Genomic DNA, 15,744 nt, shown 5'->3' on the forward strand with positions numbered 1-15,744 from the left:
GAGGGGCCATGGGTCCTCGTTTCCCATCGTCTCACGTGCTCCCTGGCAGGTGACCTTCTTTACTGCCTGCCGGGGAAGACTCTCTTACTCAAGCTTTAGCTCCACAAACCCAACTCTCACTTGTTATTGCCACTTGGATGTCTGAAAGGCCACTCAGACTTAATGTGTCCCAAACAGATCTCCTTGGCAGCACAGCTCTCCACGGGCTCTTAAAGCCGGAGACGGGGGAATGATCTGAAATGCTCTGTGCTCTTCGTGCACCGCCCATTCAGGCATGAAACCCTGTCGATCCCACCTTGGAGACAGTTCCTGGATCTATTACTCCGAGCCACCTTCCTTTCTCCCCTGACTATTGCAATGGTCCCCTTCTGATTTCCCTGCATTCATTTTGCTTCCATTCCAAACTGTTCTCCTTCTTGAAGCCATGTTTACATGAGAATACGTATGGATACACAAACACACACCTGTGCACGCACAATGTGATCATGTTACACCCTTGCCTAAAACCCTTCAATGGCTTCCTGTTCATCTCGCCACAGCCTTTTGTCTGTGTCCTCTGCCTGAAAGGTGCTATTGCTTCCACCCTACTTTAGTCTGACTGCTACTGTGTAGTTACATGCACAAAAGTGAACCTGAGGATCTTGTTAAAATGCAAGTCATAAGGCCCTGCAAGCCCAGAGGCAATAAGGTAAGATGGAAGAGGAGCAGCCAGGCAGGAATGGAAGGAGAAGCAGGCTGTGTGAGCAGGCATCCTAGACCCCGCCACCCACCACTGCTGCTTCAGGGTCTCTCCCTCAGTTCCCATCTGGAGCTACTGGGCAGGAGGAGGGTCCCTTAAGTCAAGCTGATAGAGAAGGGAAAAGTCAGGGCTTGGTTCCCAAGTAGGTTGGCTCTGTGTGCAGGTACAAACCAGGTATGCACAGGGTCTGCACTACAGCCCCTTTAGGAGGTGGTGAGGGAAAGTCTCCCCAATGGGTAGAGCTTTGGGCAACACACCTGGTGAACCACTCTGTGTGGAAAACAGAAGTGGCCCAAGGTTAGAACATACATGGAGCAGCAAATGGCTTGGCCAGCTGGCCAGGGTCCTGGGAGGGGAAAGGCTGGGCACAAGGCTACATGCTTGGGCACATGGAGTGGGCACGACGTGTGAAGATTGTCACGTCACAGGTTAACACAAGCAGAAAGCTCCTGCCATGAAAGAGTCGCTAACCACCCCAGTGGACAAAATGACATGGCCATTTGACATTAGCCAGCCTCTGTCGTTGGTCACCTCAGTGCTGACACAATGGGTGTGAGAAAAGTCACAGTGGCCCAGATGAGGTCATGCATGGGCCCGACCGCATGGGCTCCTGCTCACCACCCAGCTACTGAATGTCCAGTCTGCCCAGCACAGAGCAAAGCTGGTCCTCACCTTGGCACCGTCTCTCCTGGAGACCAACTGGCCATTTGGTGGCAAGCCAGCTACGTTGAGCCTTTTCCACGCTGGGAGGAGCAGTGATTCCCTTTAACAGAAATAGATACATGTTATGGGTAAAGGTTTGACTTTCCTCCCGCCAGGGCCTTAGCCATCACCACTATTGAAGGGCTTACACAGTGTTAAATCCACCGTCATAAGATCCCACGTAACATCGTGTCAGAGCAATTTACAGCAAAGTAAAGAGACCCACGTTACAGAAGGGTGGGAGTGAGTGCGTGACCATGAAACCCACTGGCCACGGACGTCTCATGCTGCACCGCTCAGAAGCGGCTGATCTGACGGAGCAATGGAATGACCTCGTGCAGGCACAGCCGCAAGGCCAGCCGGGCGATGGGGCTCCCTCCCCCAGGGTGCAGATACTCAAAACTGAGGACTCTCTATGAGGTTCTGTCCCTTGTGGGCAATTAACAGACTTGCAGAAAATAGGCGGGCTTTCATAGTATAGTTAATAGCCATTGTGTATAATAAAAGTCTTCAGATAGAGAGAGTCAAAACCCCAATAGAGGAAAATAGTCAAAGGACAGAAAAATAAATATAAATATTCTTTAAATGTGTAGGTAGGCTATCGCCTCACAAAAGAAGAGAAATGTCAACTGTGAACTGTCATTTTTCCCACACACTGGCAAACGGGATAGTAATACTCATTGCCGAAGAAGGTGTGGGAGGTACTCTCTCATACAGGATTCACGTGTTAGGGCACACGTTTTAGAGGCAATTTAGTCAGATCCAGCATTGTGCATACTCTTCAACCCAGAAATTCCAACTCTGGCAATTTGTCCGACATAAATACTTGCCCAAATGTGCAAAAATGACATCCAAGAATTTTCATTGCAATATTATTTGTAATAGTGAAAAGTTGAAAACAATTTAACATAAATCAATTTGTTTAACAAATTATAGCAATAATAAAAATAGTTAATCTTCTGAGAGCTTACTATGTGCCAGGCACTATTCTAAGCACTTTACATGTATGAGCTGATTTAATCCTCAAAGCAACCCTGAGGGAGATACTATTTTGTCCATTTGACAGGTAAAGCAATTGAGGCACAGAGAACCTAAGTAAATTGGGGAACAAAGCAGATTTTGAAATACTATGAATAGTTTGATTTCACTTCTTAGAAACTAATAAAAATGCATGTGTGTATATAGATGTTCATATGTGCATGGGAAAATTCTGTATGGATACACAGGGATCTGGAATAGTTAACTCTGAAGAGAAATGTCGGGATGAAGGATTTGCATTTTTTGCTTTGTACCCTTTTATGTTATTCCATTTTTTAAAAAAAAAAGAAGCCTTCTTTTTGAAATTTAGAAACAAATTAGGAAAAAATACATTTAACACCAAGACATGCACCTAAATGCAGCACGTTTGCATGATTCAGTTCCATGGCACTGACTAAAGTAGGTTCTTGTTGCTGGCTGTAAGGAGAATGTTTATTCCAGTGGGTTGCTCTCGGGACAAGGAGAAGTATGCATTATGTGAGAGCTAAATTGAGATTAAAGTTCCAGGTTGTCTTAAGGGAAGAGGAAAGTGGGGGGAATAAGAGTATTGGGAGCACAGACAGACAGGATTGGATTAGAGGAGCACACTTAGCAGATCCAACTCCCCCCCTCCCCGTGCCCCCTCCCTGTCTACCCTCCTCCAGGGAGCACCTCGGCAAGTGGACACAGCAGCAGGTGCTTTGAATACAACTTCACAAGATTCAGCCAATTATTCCAGCTAATTATTCAGTCAATGACAAAATGTCTCCTTCTAAGGAGTCAGGTGAACTTGTTTACTTTGCAAATGGAAGGAAAGCAAGTTTTCGAAATTATCTTTACTGAATTCATATAGAGAAAGGAACCATGGTGGAAGCGATCTTTTATTCATGTTTGCCAAGAAGACAGGAGGTTCAGGTGACTGGGGTGTGAGCGGCCAATTTGCTATATGACTGGGACAAATCTATATCCGTCTGTATCTGTAGTTGTCAGGGGTGGGAGAGAGGAGAGAGAAGGGAAGTAAGAAAGGAAGGAGGGAGAGAGAGACAGGCAAAGAGAGAATCTCTGTAATGCGGCAGAAGGTATTAAGATTACTAAATGCAAAGCCCTAGACATACCAATGTCTTCAGCCCACCTCTGTAACTGCATCTGACTTCATCTGAGTGTCAGGTGTTGACTCTTCTTTTCTTGATTTTTCATCCCTCTCTTCCTCTCCACTTCCTCCCACAGCTCTGACTCCTCATACCTCCGTGCCACTACCAACACAGACACCCCCAAATCAAGAGTTTGAAATCTTCAGATCATTTGCAAATAATCATAAAATGTTTGACCATCAAAAATGGAAGAGAGGTGACACTAGAAATCCAGGAATACGCTTTACAGTTAGTTTACATTTTAACACCTTGCTCCTTTAAGCAGGGATTCTTAAATCATTTAAGAAAATGGGCCAAATAATTTTCCGTCCCTCTTTGTTCTGAGTTCTTGAGATTTAGCTGAGGCCGAATCCGTGATTGGAATGTGCTCTTTGCTCCTCACTGTCCTTGACACTGTGCCAGATGTGTGACCCAATATCCTTGTTTTTGGCACCACTGGCCAAAAAGAAGAGGTGGTCTGAGTTGAAACCGAGCATACTGGTACCGGACGCTGCGTGCTCCACACACGGCTAGGAAAAGAGATGGGGCTCAGGGTGGTTGTGTAATGTGCCCAAGATCCCTCAACTAACAAGCAGTGGAGGGACCTTGGCTTTCGTCCGTCTGCTCCCAGAGCTCATGTTCTTTCTGCCGCTCCATACTGCCTCCCCTAAGGGATGGCAACCATTCTAGAATCCCTTTACTAAAGGGCGTACTAGTGAGTTGTATGAATGTTTTCCTGCGGATGCTAAAGAATGCAATTTGTATACTGCTGCCAAGGTCTTCCTTACTTAACTTTTCAAATGTGAGTGAAGAACAAAGAACAAAGGGTACGCTTTGCAGGCATTGATGAGCATGAAACCCCTAATTCAATTCTCCACTTCTTTTATTCAATGGTGAAGGCAAGGACTTTTTAAAGTGTATAGCTACTCAATATTTCATAAATTTTTATTATTTTCCCAAAACTAGCGTTGTGTTAGAATGCAAATTCTTGTTGGTTATCTTCTGAAACGAAGCCAAACATTTGTCCAGCAGAAATAGAGCCAAATACAATACAGTGTTTTATGCAACTTCACAATTGCCAAGAGTGGTGTTTAGTCAAGCCAGGCAAACAAGATCAACAAACATATTCTAAATGATTCTTACTATTCAGAAACGATGAATTGCAGGAAGATGGCCTCAACCTGAATAATTATGTCCTCTGAGCAGGTCATTGAGAGGAATTCAGACCCTGAAGCAAAGTTATTGTTCTATCTGAGAAAAAAAATTATATCCTTTTGTTTGTTTGGGAAAGCAAAGCAAAAAAAAAAAAAAAAAAAAAAAAAGCCCTGTGGAAACTGCAACTCTCTTGCAGTTATAGCCTTCTATCACAAACATTTCGATTGTGCATAGGAATGGGGCTTGTCTTGCAAATGGAATGGTGTACAGCCATGGTTCCTAAATCTAAGCAAGGATAATGATCCCCTGGGGATCTTGTTTAAAATATGGATTTTTACAGCCCATTTTTACAGCCCTACTCCCGGAGACCCTGAGGTACTCTGAGAAATATTAGTTCACAGGCCCCCTTGGCCTCTTTATCTGTATCACAGTTAGCTGAGCTTCCTGCCTTGGTCTCCAGGGCCAGCTTCCAGGCCAGCTGTGAGCACGTGATCCTTGCCCGCTCCACCCCTGCGTGGAACCCAGGGCTGACCCCGGGGAGCCAGAGTTCGCCAGAGCCAAGCCCCACAGCGTGTCTGACCAGTCTGCCTCCTGCAGGGTGTTCCAATTCCCAAATGTCAATCACAGAGTGAAGACCAGCGCCCCCTGTAGGCTGGGCCCTGCAGCAGGTTTAGAGACCAGAAAACAGCTGCACTTGCAGCCAGGTGAGAAATCACACGCACCATCCAGAGAGCCCTGGATGATACTGACGGAAAATTTGGGCATTTTGTGGCTGATTCTCCAGGCCCCTCCCAACCACCTACCTGAGGCAGAGATGCAGGCTTCAGTTCTCAAAAAGAGTGGGGGAAATTTTAAAAAGACAGAAAACACCCTTTTTCCCCCCCAGGCCATTCTCTCTGTTACATATTACCCACTCTCAGTTTTACACTTCCATGTCTATGGGAGGGGGTCGAAGACTCCATTACAATTTTAGGCTATTTCATTACTTCAGGGAGGAAATCTCCCTCCAGGAATGCTTTGGATCCTACAGCAAAGACAAGGAAACGGGATGATTCACACTTATCTTGGTTGCTATAATAAAATGGGAAACACAAGGGTTCATATTCTATGTTTTGTCTGTGTAAATAGCCATGCTGCTAATTCTAGCCAGAAAAAATAATTTTGCGACCTGTATGTTTTAATTTGGCATTTGTTGCTATGTAATAGTCTTTTGTCAAGACTACAGATGTTGGGTATCATCCAAACTAAGTTATAAGCTTTTGGAAGCAAGGATTATGCCTTGTTCTAAAAATACCTTTCTGCCCCACAAGGAATTTGTGTTCCATAACAATCGTTGGCAAACCTGTGAGTCAAAGGCCAGAGGGGAGGAACATCTCTGCCTTGTTGGTCTTTCTGCCCCCAGGAAGTCCCTCGGGACATCAGGGCACACAGCTGGGTGTGTTAGTCTCAGGGCCAAGTTTTTATAGGATTTTTTTTTAACTCATGTACTGAACATTCATTAGTAAAATTTTCCAGACGTGAATGAAACACCAGGTACCCCCGTAGGTCAGAACAAAAGTTAAGAAGTGGGAAAGCTAGAGCAGTCTTTACGAAAATAAATCCCTCAAACTGAAATCCCCTTCAGGGGAAGGGGCAAGCGGTAGAAGAATGGGGAGATAGCAAAATATAAGTGTGTAATATGTAATCCCTATGTCTGTGGTCTTGGGGGAATTCAAACTGTGCCCTTGAAGCAATGTACTAGGTTCATCTTGGGGATCTCCTTTCCCAACTACCTCAGTGGAATATTTTCCCAGAAGCCTCCCTGGGCATTTTAAATGTGCACAGTCATAGCGCTTCCAGCTGTTACCCCTTTACCTGCACCAGTCAGAAGCCACTATTTCATTTCTGAGAGCGTCTTACCCCTAAACTTTCAAGCTAGAACCCTGTGTTCTTTGCTTTGGGGAAGGATAGCTGAAGGCCACAGCACCCAGTGTGGGTTCTGCACCCCAGGAATGGTGATGAGCTTCCGCAGAGGAACCACCCAGATCCCTCCGCAGAACACTTCATGGAAACCTTGAAGGGTAAGTCACTAACCTCTTATGCCATAGAAGAGTATTCTCCTTAACAAGAAAAGTAGAGATGCTAGAGCATTTTCATCCAAGCAATTAGGCAGAACTGCTAGACAAAGATTGATTTTTTGGTCTTTATGATTCACTCCTCGTGAGTAGTGTTGGCAAGAATTATCCATCCCTATTTAGCAGGAGGGGAAACTGAGGCCAACAGTCAGAAAGTAAACTAAATATTCCATATGACTATTACATGCTTGGCCCTATATCAATGGTTTCTGGTAATTTTTAATGTGATATATTTTGGGGTAGCATATGCTTATTGAAACAGACTTTGCATCAACGTCATCGTTGCAATTGCAATGTTATTGGAATGGTGTTTGGAAACATTAGGACTTTAAAATCTTTTAATTATGTGCTTAGACCTAACCAATGGAAGCAGTGACCTTTTGGTTTTTTTATTTGTTGTTGTGGCTGTAACTGCTGAAGTATTATTAATGCTTATGAAATCATAGAGTCTTAGGAATTAAGGGGAAAAATCACTTATGACTCATAAACTCGCATTTAATTAAAATGCCTTAAGACTTTTAAAATGGCATTTCCCCTTTTTTGTCCTTTTGCAAACTTTTTTATTCCTATAAAATTTCACATATGCATTCTATCCTGTCATGATACGTTTTGAGTTTTATTCTTGTATTTGCAAGTCAACCTGATAAACATTGCCTTCTATCTTTATGTAAGTCATTGACTAAAATATTGAATGGAATAAACCAAGCAGAGAACTATGAGAAAATTAATCAACACTGAACTGCTGTTTAATCAAGTACAACTCCTTCTGCGGCGTCATGCACTTATTGACAACCCTCCAGCCTTTCCTCAGAAGCACACAGGTGTGTCGAGTGCCTGTTGAAATGCCCATGCTCCGTGTCCACAGCATTGACCAGAGTCTCAGTCTAGAATTCTTATCCCAAGACAGAATGAAGCTGGTTTTCTTGAGCATCCAATCTCCTCTCAGGAGCCACTGCTTCTAGGCCCTGTAGTCAATAATCCACTCCAGAATAGATCTAGAACATCTCCTGAGAGCAAAGTCAACCGCACCTCACAGCCATCTTTTTGAAAACCAGGATCAGTGGTTGCTTGTCTCCAGTATTCTAGCACCACGTGGCTGCATCGTGGTGTCTCAAAAAGATTATGGACATGGTTTCATGACTGCCTCTATGAATTATTTCAAGGTCATGGGACATAATTCACCATGATCAATCTGACCTATTGAACTGATTTAAAGAGGCTGAGCTCTCTCCTAAAATAGCCACATATCATGGGCTTCAAGTCTTTTTAACTGTGCTTGTCTGATGTATTTGGTTCACCGAGCATTCATTTGTGAGAAATATGCAAGCAAAAGTAGAAATGTGGTAGTTCTGCCTTCCCTCCAACTTCTCTGAGCAGGGTATTTGTTCTCTGTTTGATACAAAAGAGTCAGAATTTGAACTCTCATAAGTTGGCTGCAGAATCTATGTCCTTAACGACATCATTGAATCTATTTATTTTCCCAAGACTATCTTTCTTATTATTTTCTTTGGAAAATTACCAGAACCTCCTTTATTATTATTCTTTTTCCCTAATATAACTAGTGTCCACTTTGGTTTCATATTTTGGAGTATCATCTCTGTATGCTTCTAGTCTCGTAACTTAGTTCTTTCTTTAATTTATCCATGCACCCTTCTTGTGAGCATGAATTGAGTGCCTACTGTGTTGTGAGCAGTAAGCCAGGGGTTCTTACCCATAGGGAAAACCAATCCTGACCAGGGATTTTGATTCAGGGTCAATTGATGTCTTTAAGGAGTCCACAAACCCACAAAATTTTGTGCAAAGTGTTGTGTGTATATTCACACATGATTTTGAGGGCCTGTGTGAGAACCACTGGTCTAAAAAGACACAGAAATCAGGATAATAAAGTGATATCCTGATTAGCTCTAGGGGCCATGCTCTTGAACATGCTTTTCCAATCTTTGTTAGAGATGCACCTTCTGTGTCAAGGTCAGTCTTTCCAATATTATATGATATTTTATTACTGTCTAGTGCTGTCAAGAACTACAAAAGGTCTGAGACTTTACCCTACTTACAAGCTAACAGGTTGGCCTGCCAGAGTTTGATGGCTGCTGACAGAAGACACAGAACAGACTCGGGGTCAGAAGCAAAGCACTTCATTACTCACAGCATTAGCGTAGCTAGCGTGGTAGCGCTGGGGCTGTCCCTGCCCTAACTGCCACAAGGCAATGTGAGGAGGGCAGCTGATACCTGCATGTGCAATGAGTTGCATTACAGGAAAGGAGCCCTGAACTTAGGCAGCTCAAATCTTTTATAATGGATGGTAAGTCTCTCAGAAAATAACATTATCTTTTTTACCTGGACAGTGAGCCTTCCTGCTCACTCCTGTGCAGGAAGACACTGTCTTTGTCTTCCTAGGGAGGCAGGGCTGTTCGCTATACAGGCATCCTTGAAAAGATGGTCTGAAACACAAGCGGTCGGTGCCTCTGCTCACAAGATGTGCATATCTCTAGCACGTGACTCGGACCCCTTACAGGGATTTCCTCTGTCCTTTGTCCTCTCTCTTCACTGATTTCCTGTTCTAGACCCTTCCCAAGAGTGCACCCCAGATATGTCTTCTGATTGTTATAGAAAGTGTTACAGTGGTTTGTCCCAAGGACAAACTGAGTGAGGACAAACCGAGCATCACACGGAGAGTCGGAGAATCAAAGTTTATTTGCCAGCCTGCAGGCTCAGAGGGGTCTTGCCACCAAATTCTGAGCCCCGTCTCCCCAATTTTTCCCACTTTTATTAAGTGGGGGTGGTCCGAGGGGTGGGGTCTCAGGTGGCTAAGGTGATAGGTTAGTTGAAGCTCCAGGTAATAGGTTTAGTGTTATGCTGATGCGCCAGGTAATAGATTGGTTGCTGGGCCAGGTGATAGGGTAGTATTATGCTGACGTGGGTCTTCCTTGAGGGTTGGGTGTCTCAGGTGGCTGATGCTCCAAGTAATAGATGGGGGTTTCCTTATCGTGATAACATAAATTCAATCTAGTAGAAAAACTGCTGGGATTTTTTAATATGATTTTTTGGGCAGGGGTGATGGGAGATCTAGCTATGAATAAAGGAGACATGTCAAGGGCAGAGAAGTGGCCTTTGGGTTGCAACATTGTGCATTTCCTTCTACCGGGTAACTTAGGCCACTGTGCTGGGAGTGGGGAGTGGGGAAAGTTTCAGTCCTGTGCCTGTGGAAGAGCGGATAGCTGCTGAGCCAGCGGTTCCGGACTGAATGGCAAAGCAATCTGCCCATTACGGGGGGATTGGTTTTCAAGGAAACACAATATTGTATATTAGAGAAAAATGGTTTACCACTTTGCCCATCTCAGTGAGGGTAACTAGGTGTTTTCTCAGAAATGTAGACAGTTAGTACCTTAATGGCTTTTTTGAAGCTGAAGTTTATAAAATAGCATATTCTGAGTGAAAACGAATTAGGCCATCTTCCTAACATCTTGCTTTGTGATGGGGAAAAACAGACAAGAGTCTATTTCTCATACTGTCATTTCAGCAGCACTCTTCGTTGAGTCATAGCCAAAGTGAACCGCTTTTGTGAAATAAATGCCTATGTCCCCTCTGAATGTGATTCCATCTCTGATTAGTACTAATGGTAAATGGGGAAGAAGGAGAAACCATTTCATCTTTTATGTTGTGTAGAATCCACAGCCACTCTGCAGCCTGCCACAGCCATAGAGCATTCGTTTCAGACCCTCTGCCCACCCCCTCCATGTCCCCCTCTGGAGAAAACGCACACTGATTCTCCACACTTCCACACAGAACGCTCCGGACACCAGATGTGTGGCTTTTTTCCCACACCAAGCAATTCTCCGCCTCTCCAGACACCAGCTGGGTGTCCTACAATTTAATTTAATTCTGATACTCTCTCCCTGTCAGATCCCACAAATTAAGGGTTTAGTCTCACAAGATGCCCCACTTCAGATGCCAATCCAAAGTTCAGGATTCCAGTATTCCTGACCAGCCAGTTATAAACTGGAGATTCGTGCAACCTCCTCCTTTGGTTCAATAATTTGCTAGAATGGCTCATAGAACTCAAGGAAACCCTTTACTTATGTTTACCGGTTTATTATAAAGGATATTATAAAAGACACAGATGCAAACGTACACAGGACAAGGTCTGGAAGGGTCCTGAGTGCAGGAGCTCTGTCTCCATGGAGTTGGGGTGCATCATCCTCCTGGCATGCAGATGTATTCACCAACCAGGAGATCATAAATCTCCTCGTTCAAGAGTTCTTATAGACCTTAACCTCTATACACCCCTACCCCCAGTGGTAGTTGGGTGGGGCTGAAAGTTCCAACCTGACCAGCCCCCTCCTGAGACTATGTAGGGGACCCACCCTAGGTCACTTCATTAGCATAAACTCTGGTGTGATCAAAAGGGGCTCATTACGAATAACAAAAGATATTCCTGTCACTCAGGAAATTCCAAGGGTTTTAGGAGTTCTAAGCAAAGACGAAATATTTTTCATTATACCTACTCCCCCAAACCCTACAGTAAATAGCTAAGAAACTATATGGAATCACTAATTTAAAAAATACAGTCTTTTTCTTGAAAATTTATAAACTTATAACCTGCAGGAATTATGTATACAGAGCTGTTTTGGACTCCAATCTTGTTAAAATAATGTGGAAAAGTAAGAAAGAGTTAAGATGATGACAAAGAGGATATGCAAGGAAATGCTACATAATGCAAGTCACATGCCACATAATGACATTTCAGTCAATGACAGATGACATATACAACAGTAATCCCATAAGATTATAATGCTGTATTTTTGCTGTACCTTTTCTTTTTTTTTTTTTTTTTTGAGACAGAGTCTCACTTTGTTGCCCTGGTTAGGGTGCTGTGGCATCAGCCTAGCTCACAGCAACCTCAAACTCCTGGGCTCAAGCAATCCTCCTGCCTCAGCCTCCTGAGTAGCTGGGACTACAGGCATGTGCCACCATGTCTGGCTAATTATTGTCTCAATATATTTTTGGCCAATTAATTTTCTTTCTATTTATAGTAGAAACAGGGTCTCACTCTTGCTCAGGCTGGTCTCGAACTCCTGACCTTAACCAATCCGCCTGCCTCGGCTTCCCAGAGTGCTAGGATTGCAGGTGTTAGCCACCACTCCAGGCCTTGCTGTACCTTTTCTACTCTTGGATATATTTGGATATACAAATACTTACCATTTGTGTTACAGTTGCCTACAGTATTCAGTGCAGTAACATGCTATACAAGTATGTAGCCTCAGAGCAACAAGCTGTACCACACAGCCCAGGTGTGCAGTAGGCTACACCATCTAGGTTTGTGTAAATACATTCTATGATGTTTGCATAATGATGACATAGCCTAATTATGCCTTTCTCAGAACATGTCTCTATTGTTAAGCAACACATGACTGTATGTCTAAAGGAAAGATTGAAAAATGGAGACTATAGAGCTATGTAAACAAAATTGACATGAATAATCCATGCAACACATTTATTATTGTGCCCAACAGTTGTAAGTATTACTGCCACTAACTATCTGAACTGGAGAAATAAAACAAGTTACAATAAGATCTATTTATTTATTTTTTCATTTATTTTTCAATTCAATTTATTCATTCATTATTTGAGATCATGTGTTAGAGAATCTAGGTACCTTCCATCATCACCTACACACCTGGCCATCTGTATCTGTGAGTTCCATATTTCTAGATTCAACCAACCACAGACCAAAAATATTTTTAAAAATAACAATAACAACATAGCAATAAAAAATTATACAAATGAAAGCTATATAATATGACAACTATTTACATCTCATTTACATTGTATCAGGTATTTTAAGTAATCTAAAGATGATTTAAAGTATACAGGAGAATGTGTGTAGCTTTTATGCAAATACTATGTCATTTTTTATAAAATATTTGAACATTATTGAATTTTGGTATCCATGAGGGGTCCTAGAACCAATCCCCTTTGGATACTGAGGAAATAAGGAAATGACTTATTTTATTTCAGTTTCCTCATGGACTTAAAGATTATTTGATCTGACAAAAAACTGATTCAAGAATGTACAAAGAACTCAAACAAATCCGCAGGAAAAAAAACCAAACAATCCCATCAAAAAGTGGGCAAAAGACTTGAACAGAAGTTTTTCTAAAGACTATAGACAAATGGCCAACAAACACATGAAAAAATGCTCAACATCACTAATCATCAGGGAAATGCAAATTAAAATGACAATGAGATACCACCTTACCCCTATGAGAATGGCCATTATTAAAAAGTCAAAAAACAATAGATGCTGGTGTGGATGCAAAGAGGAAGGGACACTTACACACTGTTGGTGGAACTGCAAATTAGTACAACCTGTAAGAAAAACAGTATGCATGGAAATTCCTCAAAGAAATAAAGGTAGACCTACCATTCAATCCAGCAATCCCACTGCTAGTTATCTACCCAAAGGAAGTAAAGTCATTTTATCAAAAAGACACCTACTCCCAGATATTTATCGCAGCACAATTCATAATTGCAAAGATGTGGAATCAGCCTAAGTGCCCTTCAATTCATGAGTGGATAAAGAAAATGTTGTATATATTATATATACCATAGAGTATATATTTTAAAAAGCCAAAAAGGAATTGAAATAATGTCATTTGCAGCAACGTGGATGGAACTGGAGACCATTATCCTAAGTGAAGTATCTCAGGAATGGAAAACAAACACATTTTCACTAACAAGTGGGATATATTAATAACAGATGGGTACACATGGGCCCAAAGTGACATAAAGGGCACAAGAAAACAAGAAGGGGGCAGAGTGAGAGAGCTGGCGTGGGATAAAAACTTACCTATTGGGTACAGTGAACACTATTCTAATGATTCAGACACCAAAAGCCCTAACTTAGGCATTATATTATACAAGATATCCATGTAACAAAAATACTTGCACCCCCTTAATATTTCAAAATGAAAAAATAAAGATTATTTGAATTGATGTAATTAGTTGGAACACTGGGCCAGATAAGCACAGAAAAAGGACAGACAACCAGGCTGAAATAGATGGAGGGACCATTGATTCAGGAGAAGGAAAAATTCTTCAGTGAAGACCAATCCCCGAATCTTGGCGGCAACCTGGTGGACATTGTTCTATTAATAATATAGGAGGCTCCAGGGGCTCCAGGCCTTTCAGCCCTCCCTGGGGCAACCTGTTCTCTACTATTCTGTGTAGAAAGGTTGTTTTAAGGATTAAATCGCTTAATATATGGGAGGCACTGAGCACAATGCCCAGACTACGGTGGACAATCAGGAAATTGTAGTTATTATGAATAATTAGAGAGAATATAAAGTTGTGTTTCATAAACATCAACTCCATCATCAGAATGCATAGCCTCGAATTCTGACTTCACTATTCTCTAGCTTTATAATTTGATAAATTATGTAACTTTTCTAAGCCTTTGTTTTCTTACTCTCTTCAGCAAGTGTCTAGCCTGCTTCACCTCCCCCGCAAAGCATCAACCAATCTCATTGAGTTCCCATTGGAACTGGGAAACTTGCCATTGGTGGTCCCTCCTGGAACTGTACCAGGATGTACAGTTGAGTCAGAGTTGAGTTCGGAAGCTCTGGACAGATCTGTTAGAAAGCCATGTCTCACTGTGAGCCGAGACCTGCTGTCCTGTCACTTCCTGTCACTTCCACGAATGAGATAACGCTGGGCAAATCTGTCCCTCCCCTGTGAGACAGCCCTTCACAGGATGCAGCCACTCTCGCCCTCTCCTCCTCCCCACTCATCTGCCTTGTCTTCTCTCTAGCCACGTTCTTTTCATGCCCTTTCTTCACTTAATGTCTCATCCATTCCTGAGACTCCAGGTGACATCTCCATAAATGTTTCCCAATCCATGTCTGCTTCTGCTCTCTTCCTGGCCCTGCCCCCACATGTCTCATCCTGAGTTCATCATCACCCCCACCTGGCTCTGCCCGCTCCCTCCTGACTTCCATACCTCCGGAACCAAGGCCTCACCATGCTTATGTGCATCAGCCCAGAAGCTCTTCTGTCCCGTTTCCTCTGCACTTGCTCGTCTGCATTGACACTCCAATTATTGCAACAGATTCCCTACCACGCTGCCTGCCGTCCAGCACCTCCCATACATGCTAACTCATGGCAGGTCCCCAGATTTCCCAGAATTGCTTAGGAAGCTTTTACAAAATGTGATTGCCTGAGATTTCCCTTAATTTGACTGGATTAGAACTTCCTGTGGTATGGCCCAGGAATAGCTCTGAACTTTTACAAACCACTGCACACTGTAGTCAAATTAATCTTGCAGAAATGCTGAGTGGCTTCCAGTTGCCCCAGAAGACTGTCTGGAATCTGAAGCCTGCTTTGATGGCTTCCCAACCCTGTCTGACCTGCCTCCTAGTACCTCCCAGCTGTAGCCAAGAGGATCCGCTTGACTTCTTCCTACTCCGTGAGAACAGCCTCCCACTGGAGTCTGGGCTGCTCCACTCCCTGCTCTCTCTCCTCCTCCAGGAAGCCTCTATAGCCCCTTGCTCCAGGCCTCCTGGGGAGCTTGCTCTTGTTGCCACTCCTGGACTCGGAGCTTCTGCTACCCCTCCCGTGGTTCATCTTTCTGCAGCTGGACCTAGTGCCAGGTGCAGAGCAGCTGCTTAGCAGCTGCCAGTTTCCCCCCCCAACCCACTCCATCCCCCACCCTGCACCTTCTCCAGCCAGAGCACAGCTGCGGGGCTGCTCTGTCCCCCCCGCCGCCCTGGGAACCCGATACCCAGACCAGGCCCCTCCAATGGGACAAACTCAATACTTGACTGTTAAGGATCATAATGTTTATCAACCCTTGATTTTGTTCTTACCAAAAAGACTATAAAACATTAAT

This window comes from Microcebus murinus, chromosome 8 (assembly GCF_040939455.1).
Source record: "Microcebus murinus isolate Inina chromosome 8, M.murinus_Inina_mat1.0, whole genome shotgun sequence".
NCBI classification, from domain to species: domain Eukaryota; kingdom Metazoa; phylum Chordata; class Mammalia; order Primates; family Cheirogaleidae; genus Microcebus; species Microcebus murinus.